The following is a 13,890-nucleotide window of genomic DNA, read 5'->3' on the forward strand; positions in this document are numbered from 1 at the left end:
AATCCCTTCTCTTCCATTTCTCCCTCCTTTTCTGAGTTTGGGCATGCATGCACATTCACCCAGTGTGTTTCTCAAACCCCTGGGGTTGGGCCTTGAACCATGCTGTTAGCCATGTGTGATCCGGTAGCCTTAACCACCAGGCAATGGGCTGGCCCCCCCCAAAATTATGTATTGGAAGATGGTGACAACTGAGCTTGGAAGTCAGCATGTGCTCTTCTAAGCATGAGGCCCTTCAAAGAGCAGGGCCCTGCGGGTGACTGCACAGTCACACCCACAGAGTTTGTCTGAGCAGCAATTCTTTTTTGCCCATAGAAATCCTTATATTTCCTTCCTACTGTAAGCCACATCAATGTGACTAAATGTTTCCAAATTTAAAATATCATCACTGAAATACTCTGCATGCATTTTCTTCTCTGTAAATACTGACACTATTTATTAACTGGGGATGAGTGCAAGTGTCTGTGCATTTTCCCATCTGTAAGGCATATACTATCTACTACCAACTTTACTATAATCTGGTGAACAACTTCTCAGTGCCTCAGTTTCCTCATCTATAAAATTGGGATAATGTTGCACCTACCCTGAGTTCTAAGTATTACTGGGTAAATAGAAGAATGCACTTAGAACAATGTTTGGCATTTACTGAGTGCTGTAAAACTATTTGCTAATATTATTATCATCATTACTATTATTAGTTGGTCATTCCATTAGCTGTACAAACTACAAAAATGTCAGAATAAGGACTATATTTATTATTGTTATTATTTTAAAACTGATTTGATTTATGATAGAGAGCACAGGTACATATGCGAGAGGGAAAAAAAGAGAAAGAGGGAGAGAAACATTCTCAGTAGGGCCTCGCTAAACTTTGATCTGCTTCCTCCAGCCCTCCAGTTTGTCAGGATGTTGGACATGTGCCGGGATCTAGCCTTGGCGTGGGTGGGTTATTTCGATGAAGGCGGCGAAGGTGAACAGAAGACAGAGGCCTCGATGCCTTTCATGCACGTCTTATGCCGGACACCCCTCAAAGATCGCTCTCTGAGGAGTGACAACTGCTAGGAATTATCGTGCCTTTTTATTGAAAATGTGTTATAAGTAAATGGGAGAGGGGCTGGTGTTTTAATTAACAACTCAAAGTTTTTAACAATAAAAAACATAGATTTTATTTAGGGTTTGATTAAGGGTGGGTCTAGTGCAGTTCTTATTCAGGGGTAGATTAAAGGTGGGTCTAGTGCAGTTCCTCAATTGTAGGTGAGCCTCCATGGAATGCAGTTTCGGGAAAGCAGTTTTGGAAAGCAGAGATAATTATCAGCTGATGCGGCGTAGCAGCCATCTTGTGATTACTGGGAATAGTGCTAAAAAAAATTCTCAAGAATAGATTTTAGTTTTTATGAATTTTAATAAAAAATAATACTTATATAGTTTTGTAGGGATCTATAACCTAATTTGAGGAATCCTAATATATTTATCTATTTCACTTAGAGAGGGCAGAAGTGTCCTGGGCCAATTTTGGCCTAATCCTATTTTACATAAAGAAAGAAAGAATTTAAGGGCCTTCCAAAGGTCAAGATTACTTTTGCCTAGAAAGAACTTTAGCCCACCCTCTATTGTGACCACAGAGGTAAAGCATTATAATTAATAATAAGTAATTAAAACAAAGGGGAACTGTCAGTTGGGGGACTTCCTGGAAGATTTTATTATATACTCAGGATGTATAGGAGAGCTATGCAATTCTTTTATAGTAGTAAATTGGAGAGTCAGAGGGGGGTCGCTTCCCAGTGAGGCTGCCTCAATTCTCTAAAGCAAATAGCAAGCAGCCTTGCTAACATGCTAATTGACCCAAGCTTTATTCCAAGGTGGGGGGGGGTACACAACAGTAGCCTCGCCAACGTGTTAATCCGACCGAAAGCAAAGCTCAAAAGTCAGGGGGCTCAGACAGATCCTGGGGCCTCACTGGGTCGGACTCCTCCAGACATGCACATACATCCCAGCATGTTTCTCATGGACCAGCTCAGAGACCTGAACCTGCAGTCGGCCGTGTGGCTTCCAGCACTGCAGTTCAGTTTGATACTATAACAACGTGTTTAACTGCAATGATGGATAATAATAGCATGTAAAATCTTTCGTTTTCTTTTTTCTTTTTGTTTTTTAGAGAGACTTTTTCTTGCTGGAGAGAAAGAAAGCAATAAATCATAAATCACCCCTAGGGGGGATGGCTACTCCACAATCCCTTCTCCTCCATTCTCCTTTTGGGATTTTGGGCATGTACACATGCACACACATCTGGCGTGAGTTTTAAGCTGCCGCGTCCGGGACTCAAACTACAATCAGCCATGTGGGAGTCCAGCAATGTAACCATTATACCATTTGTTGGTCCCACATGTAAAATCTTTTTCCTGGGCGTGGTGATTTGAGGCAACTGGATTTCACATGGCCAATTGTGTGATTCAAGTCCTGCACCAAGTAGCTTGAACGGTACACCAAAATGTGTGTGCGTGTGTGCACCACATCCCCAAGGGAGGGAGATATGGAGGAGAAGTGAGGTGTGATAGCGCCCCACGTGGGGGAGCTTTCTCATTTTCTTTCTCTGTCTCCCTCCAGCAAGTGCATGTATCCTCTGGTAAATTTTTTTTTGGAGAGGTTTTTTTTTTTTTTTTTTTTTCACTATAGGGTGCGTGCGCTCGCCAGACAGACAGAGAGAGACAGAGAGACAGAAAATGAGAAATCACCCCCCAGGGGGGATGGTCACGCTGCAATCCCTTCTCCTCCATTCTCCTCTCGGGATCTTGGGCACGCACGCACACGCACCCAGCATGAGTTTTAAGTCACCGGGTCCAGGACTTGAACCGCGGTCAACTACGTGGGAGTCCAGCGACATAGCCATTACGCTAACTGCTGGCTCCTCCTCTGGAAAATTTTTAAACAGAAAACAATCTATCAACAATGTACCAGGTATTAATAAAAAAAATGTACTAGGTATTATAATCTTTTCTATATTTATGTAAAAACTTTTATTTTTCACTAGAAAAATAGTGAAATTAGTGAGCAATTCTGATTCTTACAAGGTGTTCCAAGTCAACCAATAATTGAATTTAAGTGTTGCGCTTACTGATAATTTTTTGTGCCCTTAGCGTTGTTCGCAAAGAATTAATTGATTTAATTTTAGAGTCTGAATGTTCTGTAAATAAATTACTGCACATTGGAGTAGTGATTTTTCTCGTACTATTGTTTGACAATGTTTTGTGATAAAGAACACAAAGCAGAATGGTTGTTATTGGAAAGAAAAACATGTCCTATGAAGATTCATTATGTTTAGTGTCGGTGTTTTACTTTCAATTCTGCTTGGGTAGTCCTTGGATGTTAGGTTGAAAATTTACATTTAGGTTGAAAATTTACATTCTGGTTTTACTAGGGATTGAATCTCTTATAAAACTCTTAAATAGATGCTGTATTGCGTTCAAGATAATCTTCAAGTCTACTTTCCTCAACACCCGGATTCCTCCTTATTGGAATCTCAGCATCAGCTAAGCAAATTTTTTAAAATGTAAATGATATACGATACCAACTCCCTTTACTAGAATATGACAGTGCAATTCAAAACAGAAACCAAACGCGTGTGAAATAGATCGTATTAGTGTGCTAGGGCTGCTGTAACAAAGCACTATAAACGGTGTGGTTTCAAGTAAGAGAAAACTACTAGTTCACAGTTTTGGAGGCTAGAAGGCTGAAATCGGGGTGTTGGCAAGGCCATCCTCCCTTTGAAATCTGAAGGGAACTCTTGGAACAGTTCTCTTTCTAGACAGAGATGTTGACCCTCGTGGCGAGTACAGGACTAAATCATAAAACCAGAAAAGAATGATGCCTGTTGTTCCCACTCCTGTGGAAATGACAAATGTTGGCTTCCTAGTAGAGAACAGAATGGTGGTTGCTAGAGGCTGGGAAGAATAGGGGAGAGAGAGATGTTGACTAGAGGATCCGAAATTGCAGACATACAAGAGGAACACATTCGAATGTCTATAGCACCGCAGGGCGGCAATCGTTAACAGTTTATCGTATGTATCAGACTAGCTGAAAGAGGGGACTTTGTACGTTCCCAGCGTAAGAAAATGACAAAGGTTAGAGATGATGGATAGGCTAATCACCCCATCTGGTCAGGTGCTTTGCCAGCAATCTGGCATCCCTTAGCTTGCAGCTGCATCATCACAGCCACTGTCTCTGTTGTCATATGGTGTCCTCCCTCTGTGTCTTCTCAGAAGAACATCAGTCACATTGATTTGGAGCCCACCCTCCTTCAGTGTGGCTTCGTCTTAACTCATTACATCTGCCAAGATTCCGTTTCCAAATAAGCTCACATTCTGAGCTAATGGGGTCAGGACTTCAATATATATCTTTTGAGGTGGGCATAATTTAACCCAACAAAACATCCAATTATAAAAATTTTTCTATCAAAAGGTGAAATTTTATTACAGTGTTTTAATATTAAATTATTCATACGAGAAACATTTGCATCACAAGATTTTTCAAATGATAACTAAATATACAAGATAATTTTGTTGATGAATAATTAATTTTATATTTTCAAGGAATACATCTTACTGCTAGATTAGAATTTCTAAAGACTATTACAAAAACCATTAAGAAATATCAGCAAGGTTCAAATTAATGTGATTATTGACTTTTATAACACATTATAAAATCATGTAATACATATATTGTGCTCTTTCTCATCACTTCATTTGTAATAACCCAATGTAATGTGAGGCTAAAATTTTATGAGGTAAGAAGTATGGTATTTCTTCTGAAAATGTGTGAGAACATATGTGCCTGACACTGGGGTTGGGCTTTTGGGGAGGAAGAAGTCAGAATCCTGTGTTAGCGTCAGAAATCATTCCATTAACTTTATTTGACATCATGATTAAACTGTATAGATTTGAAAAGTGTATGTTCTGAAAGCTAACCAGCCTGGAAGTTACCATGAAGGTGTGGGGGGTATGCTTCAGTTTTGTAGAGTGGGAGAAGGATTGTCGTGAAGCAGGAGGACGGGAAGGCCAGCCTTCGTGAGGTCACAGAACAGATGTAGGCACAAGGTGACTCATTCCAGGAAAGAGGATGTGGAGTCCAGAGACCTAGAAATCGATTCTCTTGGAAATTCTTTGTGTATCCCAAAATCTTGTGTGTTTTTGATTGGTGAAGCTGATACTAAGGTGAAGCCTTAACAGCAAAGGATCTGGGGAACGTTTTTGAACCTTCCAGGTATGATAGGTGAGGAAGACAAGATAGAAGAGAATGGGGTCCTTGGGTGAACCAAACCAGTGTGCAGGACTTTGTAGAAATCACCCACGGAGTTGCCCCGTACTTTGCGCTGAACAGACTCAACAAGAAGTTTGTGTACATGAGTCTGATATGTAATGAGGTGGTTTACAGATTGCCTGGAAATTGGGCTAGTTTGTCCATAGGTGTGTGGTGTAAGCCCTTCTCTCTGTGAAGGGTGATAAGCTGACTTGAGCTCTACAGACAGAGGTGATGAAATGTCTACCTTGGTGAGTGTGGGACAAAAGTGTAAATCTAGTAAAGAAAGATGCCTGCTGCTCGTACTCATATGCATAAACTAACAAAGTTGACCTCATAGAAGGAGAATAGAATGGTGATTGCTAGCGGTCAGAAGGGTTGGAGGTAGGGGAGAAGGGAGAGATCCTGATTAATAGAAAACTGCAGATAAATAAGAGGGACAAGTTCTTGTGCTCTATTGATATATAGTACAGTAGAGTGATAATAGTTAGCGATTTACTGTATGCATCAGATTCGATGAAAAAGAGGACTTTGAATATTCCCAGTGCAAGAAAACAACAATTTTTGAGATGACAGATAGACTAACTACCCTCATAGTACATTGTATTCTTTTTTTTTTTTTTTTTTTGAGAGGTTTTTTGCTATAGGGCGCATGCGCTCGCCAGGCAGACAGAGAGAGACATAGAGACAGAAAGCGAGAAATCACCCCCCGGGGGAGATGGTCACGCCGCAATCCCTTCTCCTCCATTCTCCTCTCGGGATCTTGGGCACGCACGCACATGCGCCCGGCGTGAGTTTTAAGCCACCGGGTCCGGGACACGAACCGCGGTTGACTACGTGGGAGTCCAGTGACATAGCCATTACGCTAACTGCTGGTTCCCGTCCAGAGTATTCTTGTACTGAAAAATAAAAAACCCCGAATACTGTAATTTTACATATTATGTAACTCCATAAATATGTAAAATTATGTCAATAGTAATAATAATAATAAAAATAATAATACAGATTTTATTTTTTGAAAGAGATTTTTACTACAGGGCACATGCACTCACCAGAGAGACAGAGAGAGACAGGGAGACAGGAAGTGAGAAATCATCTCCCAGGAGGATTGGCCATTCCTTCTCCTTCATTCTCCTCTCAAGATATTAGGCATGCACGCACACATGCCCGGTAAGAGTTTTAAGCCTCTGTGTCCAGGACTCGAGCTGCAGTCAACTATATGGGAGTTCAGCAATATAACCATTACACCATCTACTGGTCCCAATAATAAAGATATTTTAAAAATGAAAAGAATGATACCTGCAAAGGACACATGAAAAAATCCAGATCGATCTTTCTGTGGGGGCTTTATCAGATTTTATGCAACTTTTCATGGTTAGTAGTTTTTATTTTCTTATATTTATTTCATTAAAGTTTATATAAACCTTATATAAAATAAACAGATACACACATACACACACACACACACACACACACAGAAAATAAAAACATAAAACCTAGAATAAAAAAGTCTATGAATTTACTTGGAGGAGAAACTGCAAACATGTGGAGTGAAAATGATGAGATACAGTGATTCTGTGGGAGGTCTTAGAAGAGAGAGAAAGGTGAATCCATAGAGTCCGTGAAAAGAATGACAGAGCTGTTAGAGCCTTGGGTCTTCGGTGATAAAATTGCACTGGGTTGAACGGTTGCAGAGCAAGGGTGCCCATGGCCGGCTATTAAGTGAGTATTCCTTTGCAGACTCCATTATTACTGTTCCTGGTAGGTCTTTTGATTCCTACTCTTGTAGATGTAGTTGGGTGTCTTAGAAGTCCCCTTCTTTGGTAACAGAGCCCCTGTTCTATAGCCAAGGATGATTTCTAGCAAGCGTGCTTCTGTTTTGTGCTCTAAAATCCTTAACTAGAGTTGAATAGATCAGTGGTGGTTTGACTTAACCTGAGCCAAGTAAATGATTCCTATTTCTAATTTTAAAAAATTATGTATTTATTGAATTTATTTCTTATTTTTTTTTAAGTTTGCAATAAGGCACATGTGCTCACCAGAGAGAGATTTATAGAGAGAGAAGGAAAGTGAGAAAGCAAGTCACTAGGTCCAGGACTCAAACCACATTTGGCCATGTGGGAGTCCAGTGCCTTAACCACTGTGCCACCTGCTGACTCCACTATTTCTAATTTTGAATTAAGACCGGCAGGCTCTCCTTCAGTTTGAGCAGTGTTGAAAGATGAAGAGAGAAAACTGTTTGGATACCTGGTTCTGATTCCTCATAAAAATATTCTGCCCTGGGAACCAGCAGTTAGCATAATGGCTGTCGCTGGACTCCCACGTAGTCGACCACGGTTCGCGTCCCGGACCTGGTGGCTTAAAACTCACGCCGGGCACGTGTGCATGCGTGCCCAAGATCCCGAGAGGAGAATGAGGAGAAAGGATTGCGGTGTGACCATCCCCCCTGGGGGAGTGATTTCTTGCTTTCTGTCTCTATGTCTCTCTCTGTCTATCTGGCGAGCGCACGCGCCCTATAGCAAAAAAAAACCTCTCCAAAAAAAAAAAAAATATTCTGCCGTTTCAGATTTATGCTCTCTGTTACCACAAAATCCTTGCTGAATACCCTTACCCAGTTTTCTCACCATGGTGTCCTACCATTCAGAGATTTCATTCAGCAAGCTTTAGGAAAATGACTGTTGCAGATTTCCAGGAGTCTGACTTCTTTTTCCTATAAGTGATTTTTATGTCAGGATCTGGTATAAGTCTTTGACCAAACCTTAAATATAGAAAATCTCAAATAAATGATCTCATAAGATTTGAAATCCCTCTCGCTCTGAATATTTCTAAATGCCATATTTCTGCTATAATGGAACATGTCATGGAGTAATCTCTTATTCTTCAAAATCATTTTAAAAAATAACAGGTATTATGGGGAAAACATGGTTTGGAGCATGCCATTCAAAATTTACACAATAGTGTGATTGTACAATTTAGAAAATAGTGACTCTCTTAACAAAACTATTGTCATGAATAAAATAAGAAACAGTATTGGTGTTATTTTTTTTCTTTTCTGAGAAGTCTTTGCTATAGGGTGTGTGTACTTGCCAGAAAGACAGAGACAGAAAGAGTGAAATCACCCCCTGGGCTCGCCAGGCCACAATCCCTTCTCCATTCTTCTCTCAGGCTCTTGGGCACACACGCGCTCACACACGCACGCTCGGCGTGAGTTTAAGCTGCTGGGTCCAGGATACAAACCACAGTGGACTATGTGGAGTCCAGTGATGTAACCATTACGACATCTGCTGGTCTCTTTCTTTTAAAAAAGATAAGTACAGCTCAACCAATAGAAAAGTGGATAAAGAGAGACAGAGTGATGGAGACAAAAGGCCAGGTGCAGAGAGGCACCTGCAGGTGACATGAGATCATAGGATAGCTCCTTCTAAGAAGGAGCACATGGCCAGAGGGCTGAGGGGCAGACTTTGGCTGTGCATTCTTCCAGTTGGTTGTATTCCCCTGTTAGTGTACTTTGTGATAGCTGCTAGTACTGGGTGGTGGAAAATAACAACTGGCTTAGAAAAACAAAGATCCCACCCCTGTATTATACTGCTACCCCCCCATTTGCCAATCACAATGATCAGATCATTATACAAATGAATGTAGGTGAATGGACTATACTAATGACCAGCAGGGGTGATGCTACAAGTTTTGTATACAAGGGGCTTAGGAGTGGCAGTCTGGTTAGAAAAAAATACGAGGGGCCTTATCCTGAAGCTACGATTGAACAGCGAGCACCTGTTCTTTCTTTAACTGAATTGAGTCATCACCTCCAAAGTCAGTTCTGCCTTTGTTAATTTCATAAGAAAATGATGTGGCAGAAAGAAATGCTGCTCAACAATGACCTGGAACAGTCAAATGCTGATGAAGTGATTTCTCAAGTAGTGTATTTGTCTGCACAGGGCTGAGCTTCAGAAACATCCTCACTTTTAGTTAAGCAATCTGCTTAGGGTGATTATCAAGATGAAACTACTATGAGGGCATGGAAGAGACCTTTTTCGAGTATGTGTAACCATCCTGAACAATTCTTCAGCAGAAGGCTATGACAGCAGCCCCTGGGGCCCAGAACCATTATTCCTGCTCAGGATTTGCCATGGAAGTTATGCTATTAGGTGAGAGTCCTGGGGGTGCGGGGAGTCCAGAGAAATAGGCTCAGAGGGGTGTATGGAAATCAAGAGCATTTGACTATGAAGAAAGGAGAGACACATCAAATAAGACATGAGACAGTGACAAGCACCATGACCGTGGTGTGAATTTTACCCCTCAAAATTCACGTATTATAATCCCATAGTGGGGCCAGCAAGTGGCATGATGGTTAAGGCTGTAGACTCCCATGGTCAGCTCCATGGTTTGAGTTCTAGACCCAGTGGCTTGAAAATCATGCCAGATGTGTGGGCACGTGTGCCCAAAATCTTAAGTGCACAAGAAAGGAGAAGAGACTACAGCATGGTCATCCCCCTGGGGAATGATTTCCCACTTTCTCTCTCTGTCTTACTCCAGTAAGTGCATGAGCTCTGTGGCAACACCCCCCACCACCACCACCAAAAAAAAAAAAAATAATAAATGTAAATAAATAATCCTGTTGTGGTCAGCAGGTGGTGCAGAGATTAAGGCAGCTGGAACCCCACATGGCCAACTTCGTAGTTGGAGTCCGGGACCCAGTGGCTTGAAAATCATACCTGGCATGTATTCATGTGTGCACAAAATCCTGAGAGAACAGACAAGAAGGGATTGTGATATGGCTATCCTTCCTCGCCCTTGGGAAGTGATTTCTCACTTTCCCTCTCTCTCTATTTCTTTCTAGCAAGCACACACCCCTATGACAAAAATCTAAAATAAATAAATAAATAAATAAATAATCCTATTGCAGTAAAAAAAAAAAATTCAACTATGAAGCATTCTGCAAAAAGTTCGTGGAAAATGTATATCATGAAAAAATTAGTCATGAGTTTAAAAAATTTGCACCAAGCCAGCAGATGGTATAGCAGTTATGTTACTGGACTCCCACATGGCTGACTGCAGTTCAAATCTCAGACCTAGTGGCTTGAAACTCATGCCAGATGTATTTGTGTGCATGCCCAAGATCCTGGGAGGAGAATGGAGGAGAAGGGATTGGGACATGGCTATCTCCCCTGGAGGGCGATTTCTCACTTTACCTCTCATCATCTCTGTCTCTCCCTCTATGTCTCCAGCAAGTACATGTTTTCTAAGAGGAACAGTTCTTAAAAAATTTTTTTTTGCACTAAAACAAACTTAATTGTATTTTTCCATAAACTTTGTGAAGTCTCTTTACATGGTGTTAGGGACCTCTGGGAGGAGAATAGGATCAGAGTGGGCCCCATGATTAGATATCCATGGATTTATAAGAAGACACAGACAAGAACACACACATGCAAGCTTTTGCCATGTATTGCCCTGCACCGACTTGGAACACCAACAAGGAGAGCCTCCAAAACCATGAACAAAATAAACCTCTATTCTTATAAATTACCGAGACTCAGGTACGCTCTCTTATTAGCAACACAATGGACTAGAACAATCACTAATGCTGTAGACTCTTTTTATTTATTTTTTTGAGAGATTTTTGCTATAGGGTGTGTGCACTTACTGGAGAGAAAGAGAAAGACAGAGGGACAGAAAGTGAGAAACTACCTCCCTCTCCCACCTGAGAGGGGATGGCCACATAGCAATCTCTTCTCCTCCATTCTTGTCTTGGGATTTAGGGCACGCATGCACATGCACCCAGTGTGAGTTTCAAGCTGCTGGGTCTGGGACTCAAACAGTGGTCGACCCAGTGGGAGTCCAGTGCCTTAACCACGATGCCACCTGCTGGCCCATGCTGTAGATTCTAAACTGTTCACGATGTCTTGAGTGCAGCTCCTGGAATGTGCTGAGATAGATTCCTCTTCCAGACAGGATAAATTCATGGAATTAGTCTCTTAAGAGATTAAACTAATCTCTCTAACTATTTCTTTCAAATGAGATTATAGGTTACAGATTCAGGACTACTGACATCATTTTACTGGTGTCTTGTGAAGCCAAAATATATATTTTTGATTTTAGTTATTCTTATTCTCCAGACATTATGCAGTTTCAATTATTGCCTGAGTGTAGGGTTTGGGGAAAATAGTCTTGTTTACAACATGTCATTTAGTAGCCATGATTTTAGCTTGTTGTCTGCACTTTTTGTGTATGTGGGGTCCATGCTGTGACAGCATAATGTGCCCCATGAGAATTTTAACTCTTTAAAGGGAAGACTTATTCAACCTCATAGGACTTGAAAGAGCCACACTTTACTTAGTGGACGAAGTCCAGGTTGCAAATGCTGAAGAAATCCGACTTAACCCAGGCTATGCAGTGTGACTCTCTGGTTGAGAACAAGCAAAATTGAAAATGGAAGAGATTGCATTTGTAGCCTAATTTCTTTGAATGTTTGACTCACGAGGGTAGGGACAATTTGACTTTAGACTTCAACGCATTTGAACTTTACTTACAAATGAACTTAATTTTTGGACTTTAATCTTTTTTCTTTTTTGAAATTTAATGATAGAAATTTTGAACTTAGATTTGGAGCATCTATATCTTTTTGTCACTTATTGAAATAGCTTAATGTTGTCATTTGATTTCAATGCAGAACCTTTGATGAGACTATGTTGGACAATACGGCTAAAACTAACTCATATTAGGAGTAGAGTAGGGAGCAAATTTTAGACATGGGTGCACAAGCCTTATAGTTAATTATTCTTTTGTTCTGACCCTTTTTCCAGCTGCTGGGGCAAACCCCACAATGGTTTCCAGTCATCTGGGAGGATTTATAGAGGAGCACTGAGAACAGTGTTGTGTTCGGTTGGCTCACAAGTTCATTGATTGACCTGATGAATAAAAAGAACAAAATTAGAGGTATTTTTGCATGAGATATTTATTCTTCATTCCAAGTGTTTCCTTCCACAGGATGGAAGCAGCCTCAGAGAAACATTCCTGGCCTCATTTCTCTCAGAGTCATCCATTTTCCTAGTCACAGCATTTGGTCATGCGCTGCACACTGCTTCTCAACTCTGCATTCAGTGATGCCACTTCGGAGGCTGGAGATCAGCCCCAGTGTGAGTATTTACAGTGTAGAAACCAGCAGACAGCTCAAGTCAGGGCTTTTCATTACAGAGAACTGGTCTACCAGTAGGCCCAGGTGTGACTTACTCATCAATGACTTTGGGATAACAAACCAAGTATGAGCATATGTGTATATGTGTCATAGGGTGTATGTGTGTGCACTTGTGCATGGTATGCTCGTCTGTATGGATGTGCACTTGACTTCATGGTGACCTTGGCAGTAAATACTGTGCAGCTGTGAAGGGATCTTTGTCTGGCCGGACATCATCCGGAACTGGGTGAGCAGAGCTTCCTTTATCTAGGGGCCAGTATTAAGTTATCTTTAACAATCCAGTTCCTTACAGTTGTAAAGTCAATATTTTAACCTCCTTTTTCCTGATTTCTCTTTGAGTTTCTTCAAAACTCAGATGGCAAAGAGAACAAACAGATTAATGATAAGTGTCCTCAGCTTTATATTTTATTCCTTGACTTGTTTTGAGAGTTGTATGTATTTATATTATTTTTATGATTACTTTGAACTTAAATATATTCTTGTTTTTTTTTTTTTTTCCATAGAGCATGTGTGCTCATCAGAGACAAAGAGAGAGAGAGAAAGGGAGAAATTACCCCCGACGGGGAATGGCCAGGCTGCAATCCTTTCTCCTCCACTTTCCTCTTAGGATTTTGGGTACTCACACACAAGCACCTGGTGTGATTTTCAAGCTGCTGAATCCTGGACTCCAACCATGGTCGGCCATGTGGGAATCCGATGCCTTAACTTCCATGCCACCTGCTGACATTATAATCCTATATTTTTGATTTTGAAAAATGATCTCGTTAAGAGTAAGAAATTTGTATCTGGTATATATTTTTTTAAGCTAGCACTCAAATAATTTGAAGGAAGCTTTATCTCCTGTCCTAAATGCAAACACAGTGGTGAAATTATATTGCGTCTTTCTTACATTTTTTTTCTTTTGAGTGGAACATTTTTCTTTAATAAAATTTTTATGTTGGAATAATTTTAGATTTACAGATAAGTTGTAAACATAATACAGAGTGTTCCCATATGTTTCTCACCCAATTTTCCCTAATATTATCATCTTACATTATCATGTACATTTGTCAAAACTAACACACACACACACACACACACACACACACACACAACCACCACAGGATTGGTACATTGCTATTAACTAATCTTTTTTCAGATTTTTCTAGGTTTTGCATTAGTGTCATTTTTTTTTTTTTTAACTAGTGTCATTTTCTTTTTTAAGGATACAATCTGAGATAGCACATTACAAGAGGGCTTCGTAAAGCTCATGGAAAAAGTATTATTAAAAACTAGGCATGAATTTAAGATTTTTTGCACCACGGAACCAGCAGTTAGCGTAATGGCTATGTTGCTGGACTCCCACGTAGTCGACTGCGGTTCGCGTCCCGGACCCGGTGGCTTAAAACTCACGCCGGGCGCGTGTG

Source organism: Tupaia chinensis, unplaced genomic scaffold (assembly GCF_000334495.1).
Source record: "Tupaia chinensis unplaced genomic scaffold, TupChi_1.0 Scaffold146187_1, whole genome shotgun sequence".
Classification (NCBI taxonomy): Eukaryota; Metazoa; Chordata; class Mammalia; order Scandentia; family Tupaiidae; genus Tupaia; species Tupaia belangeri.